The 16092-nt window shown below is 41.2% G+C and overlaps 1 protein-coding gene and 1 pseudogene across 1 annotated transcript in view; one reads left to right on the forward strand and one right to left on the reverse strand.

Moving 5' to 3' along the window:
* Window positions 1-16092, forward strand: part of LOC143643187 (olfactory receptor 8B12-like) — a 142003-nt gene that overhangs the window by 38103 nt on the left and 87808 nt on the right. The window lies entirely within an intron of this gene.
* Window positions 12194-13118, reverse strand: LOC143643182 (olfactory receptor 8A1-like; annotated as a pseudogene).

A 16092-nucleotide genomic window follows, 5' to 3' on the forward strand; every position in this document is an offset into this window, starting at 1 on the left:
CTTTCAAGATCCTCTCTTTCTCTTTGACCTCTGACATTCTAACTAGTAAGTGTCTTGGAGAATGCCTATTTGGGTCTATTCTCTTTGGGGTGTGCTGCACTTCTTGGATCTGTAATTTTAGGTCTTTCATAAGAGTTGGGAAATTTTCGGTGATAATTTCTTCCATTAGTTTTTCTCCTCCTGTTCCCTTCTCTTCTTCTTCTGGGACACCCACAATGTGTATATTTGTATGCTTCATATTGTCCTTCAGTTCCCTGATTCCCTGTTCAAAATTTTCCATTCTTTTCCCTATCATTTCTGTTTCTTTTTGGAATTCAGATGTTCCATCCTCCAAATCACTAATTCTCTCTTCTGTGTCTTTAAATCTATCATTGTAGGTATCCATTGTTTTTTCCATCTTTTCTACTTTATCCTTCATTTCCATAAGTTCTGTGATTTGTTTTTTCAGTTTTTCTATTTCTTCTTTTTGTTCAGCGCATGTCTTCTTCATGTCCTCCCTCAATTTATCGGTTTTGTTTTGGAGAGGTTTTCCGTTTCTGTTCGTATATTCAGCATTAGTTGTCTCAGCTCCTGTATCTCATTTGAACTATTTGTTTGTTCCTTTGACTGGGCCATATTTTCAATTTTTTGAGCGTGATCCATTATCTTCTGCTTGCGTCTGGGCATTTAGTCAGGTTTCCTTGGGTGTTGGACCCAACAGGTTGAAAGATTTTTTTGTGAAATCTCTGGGTTCTGTTTTTCTTATCCTGCCCAGTAGGTGGTGCTCGTAGCACTCGTTTGTCTGCGGGTCCCACCAGTAATAAGTGTTGTGGGTCCTTTAACTTTGGAAAACTCTCAGCGTGGGAGAGGTTTGCCAGCCGAAGTGGCTTGGAAGAGTGCCAGCCGGCCCAGGGATCCGAACGCCGGGAGGGTCGCCGTCCGCCACAGCCTGGGAGAGTGCCCGTCCAAATCTCCTAGCCAGCCCGGGGCGCCAAGTGTGGCGGGAGGGCGCCAGCCTCTGCAGCCTGGGAGATTTCACCGTTTCCAGCCGGACCAGGAGGCCACATGTTTGGAAGGGACCCCTGTCACTGTTCTCTGCAGCCTGAGAATCTCCAATCCAATTTTCCCAGTTGGTCCAGGGGGCTGCGCGTGGGGGGGGGCGCCAGCCACCCCGGCTTGAGGGGACCCCCTGTCCAATTCTCCCAGCTGGCCTGGGAAGGAGGAAGGGAGGGATTCCGGCCGCTTGTCGCCACAGCCGGGGGCGACCCGCCCCCCCTCGGCGATCTCACTGGAGCGGGTTCTCCCAGCCAGTCAGTCATTCCAGAATGGGGTATGCTGTCTTTTTGATCTTTGTCGTGGCTCCGGGAGCTGTTCTGTATTGTTTCTACTCCCCTAGTAGCTGTTCTGGAGGGGGACCTAAAACCTGCGCGTCTTACTAAGCCGCCATCTTCTCCAGAAGTCTCTCCCTCATTTTTGAAGGACAATTTTGCTGGGTATAGTAGTCTTGGCTGGCAGTTTTTCTCTTTTAGTAATTTAAATATATCATCCCACTGTCTTCTAGCTTCCATGGTTTCTGCTGAGAAATCTACACACAGTCTTATTCGGTTTCCCTTGTATGTGATGGATTGTTTTTCTCTTGCTGCTTTCAAGATCCTCTCTTTCTCTTTGACCTCTGACATTCTAACTAGTAAGTGTCTTGGAGAACGCCTATTTGGGTCTATTCTCTTTGGGGTGTGCTGCACTTCTTGGATCTGTAATTTTAGGTCTTTCATAAGAGTTGGGAAATTTTCAGTGATAATTTCTTCCATTTGTTTTTCTTCTCCTTTTCCCTTCTCTTCTCCTTCTGGGACACCCACAACACGTATATTTGTGCACTTCATATTGTCATTCAGTTCCCTGATCCCCTGCTCAAATTTTTCCATTCTTTTCCCTATAGTTTCTGTTTGTTTTTGGAATTCAGATGTTCCATCCTCCAGTTCACTAATTCTATCTTCTGTCTCTTTAAATCTGCCATTGTAGGTATCCATTGTTTTTTCCATCTTTTCTACTTTTTCCTTCACTCCCATAAGTTCTGTGATTTGTTTTTTCAGTTTTTCTATTTCTTCTTTTTGTTCAGTGCATGTCTTCTTGATGTCCTCCCTCAATTTATTGATTTGACTTTTGAAGAGGTTTTCCATTTCTGTTCGTATATTCAGCATTAGTTGTCTCAGCTCCTGTATCTCATTTGAACTATTGGTTTGTTCCTTTCACTGCACCATATCTTCAATTTTCCAAGCGTGGTCCGTTATTTTCTCCTGGCATCTGGGCATTTAATCAGATTTCCCTGGGTATGGGACCCAGCCGGTTGACAGATTTTTCTGTGAAATCTCTGGGCTCTCTTTTTCTTATCCTACCCAGTAGGTGGTGCACGTGTCGCTTGTATGTCTGCGGGTCCCAAGTGTAAAAGATGCGGTGGCTCCTTTAACTTTGGAAAACTCTCGCTGTAGGAGAGGCTCGCCAGCCAAAGCGGCTTGGGGGAGTGCCAATCCGAATCTCTCAGCCAGGCCGGGAATCCGCGCGTGGGGAGGGTCGCCGGCCTCCGCGGCTTGGGGAGCGCCTGTCCAAATTTCCCAGCCGGCCCCAGGGCGCCAAGTGTGGCGGGAGGGCGTTGGCCTCCACGGCTTGAGGGAGTGCCTGTCCAAATTTTCCAGCCGTCCCGGGGTGCCAAGTGTGGTGGGAGGAGGACGGCTGCCGCGGCTTGGGGGAGTGCCTATCCACCGTTCCCAGCCGGCTGGGAAGCCATGTGTTTGGAAAGGACCCCAGTCATCAGTTTCCACGGCTTGGGGTATCTCCGATCCAATTCTCCCAGCTGGTCCGGGGAGCCGCGCATGGGGGTAGTGCCAGCTGCTGTGGCTTGAGGGGACTGCCTGTCCAATTCTCCCAGCCAGCCCGGGAAGGAGAGAGGGAGGGTCTCTGGCCTCCTACCACCCTGGCCCGGGGAAGCTCGCGCCCCTTGGTGATCTCACCGCGGCGGGTTCTCCCAGCCAGTCAGCCATTCCAGAATGGGGTATGTTGTCTTCTTGGTCTCTGTTGTGGCTCCAGGAGCTGTTCTGTACCGTTTCTACTTCCCTAGTAGCTGTTCTGGAGGAGCAACTAAGACCCGCGCGTCTTACTAAGCCGCCATCTTCTCCAGAAATCAGCAGTTCATTATTAGAAGAGGTAACTTGCACAGAATTTTCTGGCACTGTAAAAAATACTTCCCATACAGGCTTATGTGGGAAAAAGACAGTTTATCACAGTGCTGGTTTGTAAATCCACATCATTCTGTAAAGTGAGGTGCAGGTTTATGTCATACATGAGAACATTTTCTCCTAAATGCTTCATTAATGGCAAAGTTTCTTCTGAAAAACATTAACATGTTTATGTGCTGGGGAGACACTTTGGTTTATGAACTTTTCCTTGGGAAAGTTCTCTTCTTTTGGGAAACAACATAGTTTGGATGAGTGTTTAACTTTGCTCTTTGGTATGAAACAGATCAGTGAGAATAAAACCTTAAGATTGAGAATGTTACTTAATCAGAATAGGACAGGGAAGAAAACTGAGTTTTCTGTTGTTTATTATAAGCTGGTTGAAGTGAAGAGGCCATATGAGGTTGGGATGTAGACTCTAGTACTTTTAAGCCACATAGTAGAGTCAGTATTGCATTGTAGTTCAGTTGGTTAGAAGTTGCATGACTGAGCAAATTATGTAATGTCTCTAAATATTATTTTCTTTGTTTTTAAATGCGAGACAGCAGTTCTCCTCTCATGGGGTTTTTGAGAGAATTCAATGTCAGACACTTCATGAATCTCAGTTCTCTCCCTGCTGGAACTCCATCTAGTTATTAACACTTCCTATAGTTTTTGCATGATGTTAGGCAAATAACTTCATTTTTCTGGGCCTCTGCATAGGCATGAGAAAAATGAGCTCAAATCTAACTTTTGTTTTAAAAAATGATATATTTTGGTTAAGTAATATGGAATACTTACGCATTGAACAGTATAAGTGGAGGTTATACAGTGAAAAGATCTCTTCCTCCTGTTTAGAAATTTCATTCTTAAATTCTCTTTGCTGGAAAAAGTAATTGCACCATTTTTCTTAAGAATCCTAAAGAGATATTTAATGTATATTTAAGTATTTATGTCTCCTGCTCTATTTACATATATCTGTTGCCACTTCTAGTTTTAAACTTTTATGAAAGCACCTTTTAGAATGATTCTTACAATAGATACAGATTAGAATAGGATGAAGCAGCAAACATTACAGGGGTAAATAAGAAGAGTAACCACTCACTAAAGAGTGTAGGAAGATATATGGCTAAGATACACGAGAGAGAGCAGAGACATTTTTAGATTGGATGTATCCTGTGGTCTCCAACCCTGCAAACCTGGAGAAACATTAGGATCCCCAGACCTCCTGCCCTACCTCATGTTTTGCACCAGCTCCATTTCTGTTTGGTGGATGCTGTGGCAAAGTCAGAGCCCTCGATAGCTGGAAGCACCAGGGTTATAAGTATTTTCCATTCAGAAAACTTTTCTATATGTTTAGTTAACGTATTTTTAGAAAAATTTTCATTTTATTTTCTTTTTCTTTTTGTAGCTGCTCATATTTACTGTTGTAAATTTGTGCTGTGAAAACATATGTATGAGAGAAAAGATCACCGGTGTCATGTATCCATGTCCTTGCCCTGGTAGAACACATTTCCCTACCCATTGACATTCGGCTTGACCGTGTGACCCATTTCAGTCACTTGTATATTAGCAGTTGTGTAATAGCAGGGGCTGAGAGTGGGCTCTTAAGATGGAGCTTTCCCTCTTGTGCATCAACCACTGCCTTTTGAAAAGAGCTTCACCTGGGTAAGTGGTGGCCTTTCCGACCCATTCTCACAATGAAGACTTGTGGAGCAGACACCCACCCCACTCAGCTACCACAATCAAATTTTAGATATGTGAGTGATATGAATTGAATCATGTCCCCCACAAAGACATGTTCAAGGCATGACTTCTGGTTCTGTTGATGTGAACCCATTTGTAAATAGGATCTTTGAAGATCTTATTAAAATGTGGCCAAGCTCAATCAGGGTAGACCTTAATACAATATAACTGGACTTCTTGTAAGCAGAAGAAAATTGGATGCAATGTATAAGATTGAGGAAGAGACAAAGAAAAACTTGAGGTCCCCTCAAGTGAGGGGACCAAAGATTGAGTTATGGGTTGCCTGCAAGCCACCTTCAGAATGGTACAGACTTCAGAGAAAGCAGGACTGTGCTGATACCTTGATTTTGGGCTTCAAGACTACAAAACTTTCAGACAAGTAATTCTTGTTATTTAACTGAACCAGGATATGGAATTTGTCATATAAATCCTGGCCAAATAAAAAAAAATGATAACAAGTATCATTCTTGTATGCCAGAGGGGTTTTGTGATTGTTATACAGCAATAGGTAACTGATAGAGCTGCATCATTCACAAATCAGCAATGGAGAATAACAACTGCATTATGAAATTTTCTTCCAGTTGGTTCATCCTCTATATGCCATGCTATGAAATGCCATTTAACTTATCATTATAATGTGAACATTTTTCCTTATTAATAAATATTTCGAGTTATAATTTTGCATGGATTTATCATGGATATATATTTTATTTAAGCTTTTCTTTTCTGTTGGTGAATATTAAAATGCATCATTGTCCCCAAGGTTTTATTAGTATAAGTAAAGCTATGATTACCACTTTTGTGAAAACCATTTTGTCTAGACTTCTGATAATTTATTTTCCCAGGATATAGAGAAAGTAATTTTTGTTTTCATTATTTTTTCATCCAAATTATTTTACCATCTTCCCTGTGATTTCCTCTTCTTTGGCCAATTTCTTATTTAGAAATATGTTTTTTACTATGTGATTTTTTTTCTCAGATATATTTTTGTTATTTATTTCTCATATAATCTTCTGTGTTCAGAGCACATGCTCTGTAAAATTTCAATCCTTTACATTTTTCGAGAGGGGTGCAGAATAGGAATCGAACTCATACTTTGAGGTTAAGTAGTCTAAGAGTTAAGTGAAATTGTGCCTGTGAGTAGTCAGAGTTCTTCATGTGTGAACACAATGAGCAATGCTTCTTGTCCCCAGAAGTAATTCCTCCTTGGGAGAGTATCTGTAGGCCCTTTCTTCTCTAGGTTTCTAGGCAGACTCTGGGAGCAATTTGTATTTGTTGTTGCAGTTTTTGAATGTGAAAATGTACAAAAAGTGATGTTTTCTATGGCCCATCTTAAACAACTGTTAAAATATCATCTTACGGTTGCTCTGCTGTGGAAAGATGGCATTTCTTTTCTTCGACTGGAGAGGAATATTAGGGCATGTCCTGATTAGCTATTAGGCCTTAGGTCAGTGCCATCAAGAAATTTCAACACGAAGGGACGAGGCTTTTATTTTCTAGTATAACAGTGATACAAGGTTATAGTCTCAGGATTGTCCACTCTTTCATTATCAGAGCGATTTTCCTTCTAGAAAAGGGAAAAAAGGACTGTAAGTTCCTACTCAGGTATCACTAGACAGAGCTTGGGTGTGTGGCTGTGTTTTAACATCTTTTCTGTCCTTTTACTAATACAGAGCCCTGGAACTGAATGTTCTGAGAGCTCCCTCTTCAGATTGTTGTCCTGGTATGGGGGTGAGAAGAGGAGGAGGCTGAGGTTGTGATGTATTTAGGTCTTTTGGCAATTCTCATTCTTGTTTCAGGCCAGGTCCCTGAGCACCCTCGGACACGGACCTGTCTGAGTGGCTGCTGCCTTGTTTGTGAAAAGTGGACTGGGTCTGCCTCTGCACGTGCTAGCACAGCCCAGCCAGCCTTGCTGGTCTGCAAGGGGATCCCAGGGGCTTGCGAAGTTTTCAATCTTGTGCTTGGAATTGTAAGGAGAGGGCAAAAGGGGCAGAAAGTGAAAGCATTCCTACATCACTCATCTTCTCTTCAGTCAAAACCTCAGGTTTTTGTATTTACAGCAACAGAAATTCTCACTTTGGACTTGTAAGAATGCGAGAATTCGAGAGTTTTGCCACGCAAAGGAAGACTCCAAGAGACGTTCTCTCATGCAACACGCAAGGGGTTTATTTACCACACATGCGTGGGGCTCACTGAACATGCAGGAACAGAGAGCCCCGAACCTGGGTTTTGGGAAGCCTTTTGAGGGCCAGGATAAGGGTGTGGGGTTTGAGGGTTGAACATTAGTTACAGGTTCTGCTTTATGCAGGAAGTAGATAACGAACATTTTGCAAGAAGCAGATAACAAACATTTTTTGTGCATGAGTCATGGGAGCTGCTTCTTGCAAGAAGCAGCTGTCTCGTGCAAAACTCCCTTACTCAACCTTCTCAGTTGCATTCTTAGATAAACTTTCTCTGGCAGTTACAACCTTGCATAACCAAGGCAGCAGAAAACCTTGCATAACAAAGGCAGCAGATAACCGCCCCTGGGAAGTCCCGGGTTGTTTTAGCCTGATGGGGCCCATAACTCTTTTCTTTATAAAATCCTTCTTTACATAAGAAAAGTTAGCTACTGTTAAGTTTTATAAAATCCTTCTTTACAGACTCAAGGAATTGATTCTGTCTCTTACATAGTTGTTCTTTCCCAGCTCTTATCCTCTGCCCTAACCTGACCTTTCTCTGGTTGTGCCTCTCCACATGGGATGCATAATACATGGGACCACGAGGATGCACCAAATCAGAACCTGTCCTCTCCCCCTTCTAGACTTTGCTTTCAGTGTTGGGCATAACCCAATTCCCTGCCCAAATACCCTGCCCTACTTGGAGGCTCTCCCCTGACTCACTATCGCAAGGCAGACCACACAGATGGTTGTTCACCCTCAGACCCACATATCCAGGTTGCAGCTGTGTTTAAGGGCTGTGGATGGAATTCGGACGTGAAGATGCTCCTGTATGTATGTGTGAGGCCCCTTGTAGAGTGGAGAAGACCTAGGATTGGAAAGTGGAAGGTGGGAAGCTGTCGCTGTGCGCAGGGGACCAGGAGGTAGGAAACTCTTCTCCTAGTACCACATTCTGATATGGAACCCAGAAATCTGAGATTTCTAAATCTGAGCCTGGCTCTTTAGCTTGCTATGATGTTATATATGTAAAGGTAGAAGGAAAGAAAATATTTAACTTTTTGTTTACTTGGTTCATAACTTTTATATATTCAGATATTTGGTGTGTGGGGCTTCATCTGTAATCCTTCGACAGCCCCACAAATATTAAGGGCTGGCCTACCCATATCTCTCTTCAGTAGTCCAGTGTCACCCTCTTATCTAGGGCATCTTGGGTGTGTTGAGTGATGTAGATGGAGAGGTGGATCTAGGAAAAGGAATTTTTATTTTTGTTCCTTTTTTAAAATAACTTTTTAAGTTGTATAATATATTGTATATACAAAGCCTGAAATAAAAAAGCAATAGTTCCCAAAGGACCCTCAAGAAGTAGTTACAGAACAGATCCTTTCAGATTTTTCCTTCTGGCTGCTCCAGAATATAGGAGGCTAGAAGGCTTAAATATTTTTTATTATCACAATTGACTTTTTTTCCTTTTTGTGAAAAATAACATATGTAGGAGATAGGATTAATATAAGACCTGCGGAACTACTTGGGAGTAGATGGCATTAGGGTGGTGGCGGCAGTAAGCTGCTTTATGTTATCTGATTTATGTAAGACAGTCTAGGAGGAAGAGAATGTTTGTTTACCCCAAATGGTTATTTTAAGTACGAAGGAAGAACACTGAAAGATAAGAACTTTGTTCCCTCAGGAAATGCATGCATGCCTATTGTCATTCTATGGTATATAACCAGGATCTGGTTAAGAATAAAATTGTCTGAAGTCTGTCTGAAGTAAACTCTAGCTTCAGACCCCCTGAGCCCGTCTGTGTCTTTCTTTCTCTCCTTCTTCCTTTCTTTCTTTCTCATCATTCCTTAATATCCTTCGAGCTCCGTTTCAACAGGAAGCAACAAACATATATAAAAAAAGCACTAAATTTCAAAGCACAGCACGTTAATAAGTTGTAGAACATGTTTCAGAGCTTGACATGGGTCACAATTCCAGAATTTTAGGTTTTTACTTCTTGCTGCTCTAAGATATTGAAGACTAACACAGATATCTACTTAATGATTCAGCAAACATACCCATTTGTTAAATCCTATCTTCTCTGTATAACTCCACCATCACCTTTGACCTTTCTATCTGTCTTTAGGGGTGTTTGGGCTAGGGTCTGCTGCTGTCTCCCTTCTCTCCCAGGGGTCACTGTTTTCAGCTTTTGGCTTTCTGTCTGTGGATTTCTTTCTCAGCTTCTGTGTGCATGACTCAGTTTCTCTGTTCTCAGTTTCAGAGAGGTCTCAGTTTCTGTTCTGTTTATGTTTCATTCTCTTTAAAGAATTCCAGTAAGGGGATTAAAACCCACCCTGAATGAGGTGTGTCTCTTCTCACCTCAAGATCCTGCTCACCAAAGAATTTACTTACAATGAGTAAACAGTCAAGGAAATGGATTAGCTATCAGAACATGCTTTTCTGGGGTACATACAGCTTCAAACCATCACACTCACTTTCATGCATCATATGTCTCAGGATCATCATTCTAAACTGCTTAAGGGGTTTAGGCTTCCTAAATGTGCTTTTGTTGATTTATGTGCTTGCATTTTTAAAATACATAAATAATGTGCTGTATATTTTGTTATCTTTCTTTTCCCACACATTACTATGCTGTAATTTCCATCCATGTTGTTTAAAGGTAATCCTTTGCTCCCCAGTGGTGGGTGCCCATTTTGTCTCCAATTTCCTATACAATGAGCATCTTTGTACATGCTTTCATGTGGGCATAGCAGAGAATAGTTCTAGCATAGTTTGAATCCCAAGGCAAGGATTGCTAAGTCCTGCAGAGGCATTTGCGTATTTTTCCTAAGTAATATTTTGTTCTACAGAATAGTCTACACACATGAGGGTTCTTCAATTGTCACATCCTCACTAACATTTAACACCATCCAGATTTTAAATTTTTTTCCAGTTTTATAAATATAAAGAGATATCTCATTGTTATTTTAATTTATACTCTTCCTATTAATAACCAGTGAGCATCTTTTCATATGCTCGGGGGCACTTCAGGTTTTCCTTCTGCAAATTGTCTGTTTTATACATTATGTCCATTTTACTCCTGTTGTTGATGATGTCTTTTTCTTATGGACTTTCAGGTGTTTACGTGCTAGTTAGATATCTTCTCCAATTCTATTATATTGCTATTAACTTTATCCCTGGTAACTTGTGATGAACGAAAATCTTAATGTTTCATGTAATCAAATGCACCACACTTTTTTTGCTTAATCATTTCTCAATTTTATTAAAAAAAGATGAATTTTTAATATTCTTTGAAATACAGGGGATCTTTAATGGTGGCATTTTTAGCTCCTGCTGGAGGAGGGTCAGGAGAAAATATGTAAAGTAGCTACTCTGGAATGCTCTCCATATCAGTTCCACTGTCTCTCTGGTTAGAGGGTTAAAAGGGTAAAAGTTAAAATTCTCAGATTTCCAGGCATGAAGGGTTCCACATGTGAATTAGTGAGATCTGGAATGTGGGAGTGTGTAACACAATCTCCTAAGGGTTTCTTAGAAAACAGATACTGGGCCCCACCCAATTATTCAGAAGTTCTGGTGAGGCTGGAAGTTTTCATTTCTAATTAGTTCCCAGGTGATAATCATTTTGTAGAATCTCTGATTTAGAATGCTATCCTACAATGCTGTTGTTTGCTTGCCAATTTTTTTTTGTCTGAGAGACACTTTTCATGGTGGCAGCAGTGACAGCCACAGCAGGGGCTTCCTAACTTTTAGGTCCTCTCTACTGTGGAATTGCTTTGGACTCACTAGTCCCCCAATGGGAACTCCCAACCTCCTGTTCCAACCATTCAAAAAAATAGATACATGTAATTTCCTATATTAGATCCATTTCTGCTTGAGAATCTTGGAGTGATTCCTAGTTCTTATAATGAAACACAGACTGATACAATATTGAACCAAACACAGCTGAATGATCCAAAAATGCCCCTAAATTTTTTGCAGTATAAAACCGCTGAATCTAAAATGTGTATCCTTGATGTAATTATATGCAATAGGGGAAGAAATTTTGTCCAGAGACAAATGGATTTTTGGAAGGATTTTGGCTGGGAACCTTACAGCAATGTGCAATTCAGGGTGACAAAACATCATTTTGGTGCCTGGGCTGAGTGGTTTCCTGAGATATAGTGATTTCCTGAGATATAGGATTTGTTAAAACTGGGCAAGACTCAGGCAAACCAAGTCCAATTGATGACCACAGTGCAATCTTGTTTTAGCCATTTTGTAGAAGTTGCCTATAAAGGAAGAAAGGTTTGTCAGTGATAAAGGAGGTGATTTGAGTTAATATTAGGAAGGACTTAATTAAGGGAGAATCAATAAGCAGTGCAGAGAAAATCTAAAGTGAAGGGGATAATGTGATAACCAAGAGTGTGGGCTCTGGAGTCATCTTGACCTGAGTTTGAACCCCAGTGTTGTTTGTTCATCAGCCATATAACCCTAAATGAGTTATAAAACAAAATGTCAATACCTGTGAATTGGGGATAAAAATAGTGTCTCTAGGTGTTTAATTGAGGTATAGTGAGGTACAATTGAAATGACGCATGTGGAGCCCTAAGATGAATGTCTGGCTTATAGTAAGCTCCAAAAAGTATAGGCTGCTATTATTATTATCATTGTTTCTAACACAACTGAATAAAGGGATCAGGCAAAACTTCTTGGGTAAGGTTATAAATAGACGTGAGAGAGAAGACAGTGATAACCTTGAAATTTACCTCTTCGTCTTGTGTATTCCTTATTACAAAAAGTAAGAATAGGATCTACTAATATTTTCTCCACAGAAGGTAATAAAACAATGAATGGCTTTCAAACTCAAGGCTGAAGGTGTAAAGTTTATGTGAAGTTACAATAAGTTAAATGTTTTTCAAAAAGCTCAGAAGAGAGAAAACATACTATATGAAAGAAAGTGTGAACTGAAATCAGTCAGTTTCAAAGAGTTAGCAAGAGAGAAGAGAGGGAGGGGAGGAAGAGAGAAGCATGCAGAGTTGGTTGGACCAACATTCAAGGGCTTCTCTCTGGAATTGATGACAGGTTATACTTAAGACGGAAAGGATCAGAACTTTCACATCAAAATCATTTTATCTGCAGTGTTTTCTGCAGGGCAGCCTTGACCTCCTTGTTCCTCAGACTGTAGATCAGAGGGTTCAGCATGGGGATCACTGTGGTGTAGAACACGGAGGCCACGTTCTCCTGGGCCAGGGAATTGGCTGTGGAGGGCTTCAAGTACATGAACGCAGTAGAGCCGTAGAACATTCCCACAGCTGCCAGGTGGGAGCTGCAGGTACTGAAGGCTTTGGACCTGCCCTCCGTGGTGCTGATGTGGAGGATGCTGGAAAGGATGAAGGCATAGGAAACAAGGACCATTATGCTAGTGACTACAATGTTGAAGCCAGCCAAAAAGAAAACTACCATCTGGATATCATAAGTGCTAGTGCAGGAGAGCTTCATGAGAGGGACGATGTCACAGAAGTAATGACTGATGAGGACCTTACAATAGGACAGCTTTAACATGAGGATGGTCTCTACTGTTGAGCCGATGAGTCCCATGATGTAGGCCAGAGCCACCAGCAGGGAGCAGACTTGATGGGACATGATGATGTTATAAAGCAAAGGGTTGCAGATGGCAACATAGCGGTCATAGGCCATCACGGTCAGCAAGTAACTCTCAGCAACAACAAAAACAATGAAAAAATAGAGCTGTGACATGCACCCTGCATAGGAGATGATGTTCTTCTCTGACTACAAAGTTCACCAGCATCTTAGGGGTAATGACAGAGGAGTAGCACATGTCCACAAGGGACAAATTGCTGAGGAAGAAGTACATGGGGGTGTGAAGCTGAGGATTCATGTGAATTAGTGTGATCATGCCCAGGTTCCCCACCATGGTGACCGTGTAGATCCCGAGGAAGAAGAGGAGGAGGGGGAGCTGGAGTCCTGGCTGATTAGTTAGTCCCCTGAGAATGAGCTCTGTCACTGTGGAGTGATTTTCTGCAGCCATTCTTCTTGCAGTTGGAGCCTGTGAAGATGGGAGAGAAAACCCATGAAAGGCATCCCCTGGACTGCTTGTTTTCAGTGTTTGTCTCTGGTTGAGGGATCCTGGGCTCTTTTCTCATGCCTCCTCTCCTCAATTCTGTTTGCTGGGAGGTCAACAGACCTACCCCTGAGTGTTCAAAGATCGTGAAAATGAGAGGAAAATGCAAGATCCGAAGGTTTTACAATGATCTTGTTTCAAATATTCAAAAACAGTGGAGATTAAAGGTTAGTCTATGGACCAGCTTCAATTGTGTCACCTGCAATTTTTTAGAAATGCAAACTCTCAGGCCTTACCCAGATCTACAAATCCTTGTAGTGTGAGAGTGACATGGTAGTTACAGATCCATCACTTATTGATAAGTCTATATTTATATATGAATGATAAAAAATTAATAAACTAAATTCCCAAGGTGGTTGTGAAAATAACATGAGATATTGCATATTTAGAAATTTTTTCAAACCTCAAATGCCCTTAAAAATGTGAGTTATTATGATGTGTCTGAATGTTTTTCTTACATTTTCACTGAAATTGAAGCCCTAAGGCATGGATTTTTATTTTGGCTGTCTATTAGAATCACAGGGAGCATTAAAAAGTATCGATGATTTGATTCCATCCATAGAACTTATGATTTGATTGGTCTTTGTGTAGCCTGTGCATTAGCACATACTAGTGTTCCTAGCACACAATAGTTATTTATTATTATTACTATTATAATTATTATATTATTATTATTATTGCCTTCACACTATTATTTCCTTAGTGGAAAAGTACTCATTATAGGCATCTTCTCTAGAAAGCATGAACCATCATTGCTGGCATAGGAAACTTACAGATATCTCTTGTCTCTGAAATGTATTTCTTAAGCTAGTAAAGTAAATTCTCAGTATTTTAACTATTTCTTCCTTATGAAAAAGATGGATCTCATTAATACTTCCCCAAATACTTGGGTATAGGGGGGAAAGTACTTAGAGTAGGACTTTGATTTCCATTTTCATGGAAAACTGTAGAGTTGCCCATTAACTGACCTGCCTGAGGTCTATCATGTATTGCTAACTTGTAACTGAAAATAACCTCTGTTCTCTCCTGTTATTAAATTCCTTCTCTTGCCTGCAGTTTTTAGCTTCATGATTTGTACATCTGTATCTTTTTTCTTTTGTGTGTGTGTGTGCATGGTCTGGGAATCGAACCCAGGTCCCCGGCTGTACACTTGTATCTTTAAGGCCGTGTTGCGATTGAATGTGTTTGATACTTGATGTCTTAATTGAGCATAGCATAAAAAAAAGTGGAGTGCTATGATATCTTTTTTGATTGTCTAGGAATTTGAGGCTCTAAAAGTTAAGTAAGTTACCCAAGGCCACATAGCTAGTATGAGACAGAACTTGGCCTAGAACCCAGGGCTCAGACCAGCAGTCTGTTTTGGCTCCACCAAACTATGCTGCTTTGTTAAAAAAATGAGCATCGTTGTATAGGAAAATTCTAGACTGCATTTGTGAGGGTTAATTTATGTTTTTACTTGCCTGGGTTATGGTTTGGATTTCATTTTGGCAACCATGCCCTAGTTTTTGAGTGGGGATTTCATAGGTGGCTTAGCACGAGCTGACCTTAAGGAGATTACTCTCAATAATGTGGGTGATCCTTATCAATCAGTTGAAGATCCTAAGTGTGATAACTGTGGGAATATCAGGGGGCAGAAGGAATTCTGCCTCAAGACTATGCCCTCCTCTCCCTCCTGAGTTTCCACCTTAAGGAATTCAGACTCAACCGATCAACATCACTCTTACCAGAATTTCTAGCCTCCAGTCTGCCCCACAGATCTTGAACTTGCCAGCTTTCACAGTTGCATTAATGCAAGCCTTATAATAAATCTCTCTCTGTACACACACATCCTTTCGGTTCTGTTTCCCTGGAGAACCCTGAGAGATACAGCATTAATGAATTTTTGTACTCATACAATCCTCTAAAATAATCTACATATCTTTATCAGTTACTAAAATTCTTACCTCTGGTTTTACCGGGTGTATTAGTTAGGGTTCTCTAGAGAAACAGAATCAACAGGGAACACTTGCAAATATAAAATTTATGAAAGTGTCTCATGTGACCATAGGAATGCAGAGTCCAAAATCCACAGGGCAGGCTGCGAAGCCGACAACTCCAATGGATGGCCTGGATGAACTCCACAGGAGAGGCTCACCAGCCAAAGCAGGAATGCAACCTGTCTCCTCTGATTCCTCCTTAAAAGGCTTCCCGTGATTAGATTTAGCATCACTAATTGCAGAAGACACTCCCCTTTGGCTGATTACAAATGGAATCAGCTGTGGATGTAGCTGACGTGATCATGACCTAATCCTATGAAATGTCCTCATTGCAACAGACAGGCCAGCGCTTGCCCAATCAGATGAGCAGGTACCACAACTTGGCCAAGTTGACACCTGTCCCTAACCATGACAGTCCACCCCTTGTCAACTTGGCACATATATATATATATATATATATATATATATATATATATATATATATATATATATATATATATATATATATATATATATATATCACCTTAGACCATACTTAATTTCCAAATGAAAACAAATAAGCACACATTTTTTCTTTTACCTGACAATACTCAACTGTCCTGCATATAACTGGAAACACATTAAATCTCTCCAGAATAGCTTGCAAATCCTTGGGCAACATTCATCCTTAAACTTGATATCTTTCAACTTAAATAGCATAACACAAACAAAACAGCATTACAGTCCTCGTTTCTGTAGCTGATCACGTGGTCGAAGTTCATATTTATCACTACCTTCTTCCACTACCCATTCCATGTTCCCTTTCCCCTCAGCAAGCACTTCAGCTGGCCGTGGTTCTTTGCCTGGTGGGGTGACCCAAACCTTCATTCCTGAAGTCTCAGAGCCATTAGTGGTCCTGCCTAGAT

Source organism: Tamandua tetradactyla, chromosome 8, assembly GCF_023851605.1.
Source record: "Tamandua tetradactyla isolate mTamTet1 chromosome 8, mTamTet1.pri, whole genome shotgun sequence".
NCBI lineage: Eukaryota > Metazoa > Chordata > Mammalia > Pilosa > Myrmecophagidae > Tamandua > Tamandua tetradactyla.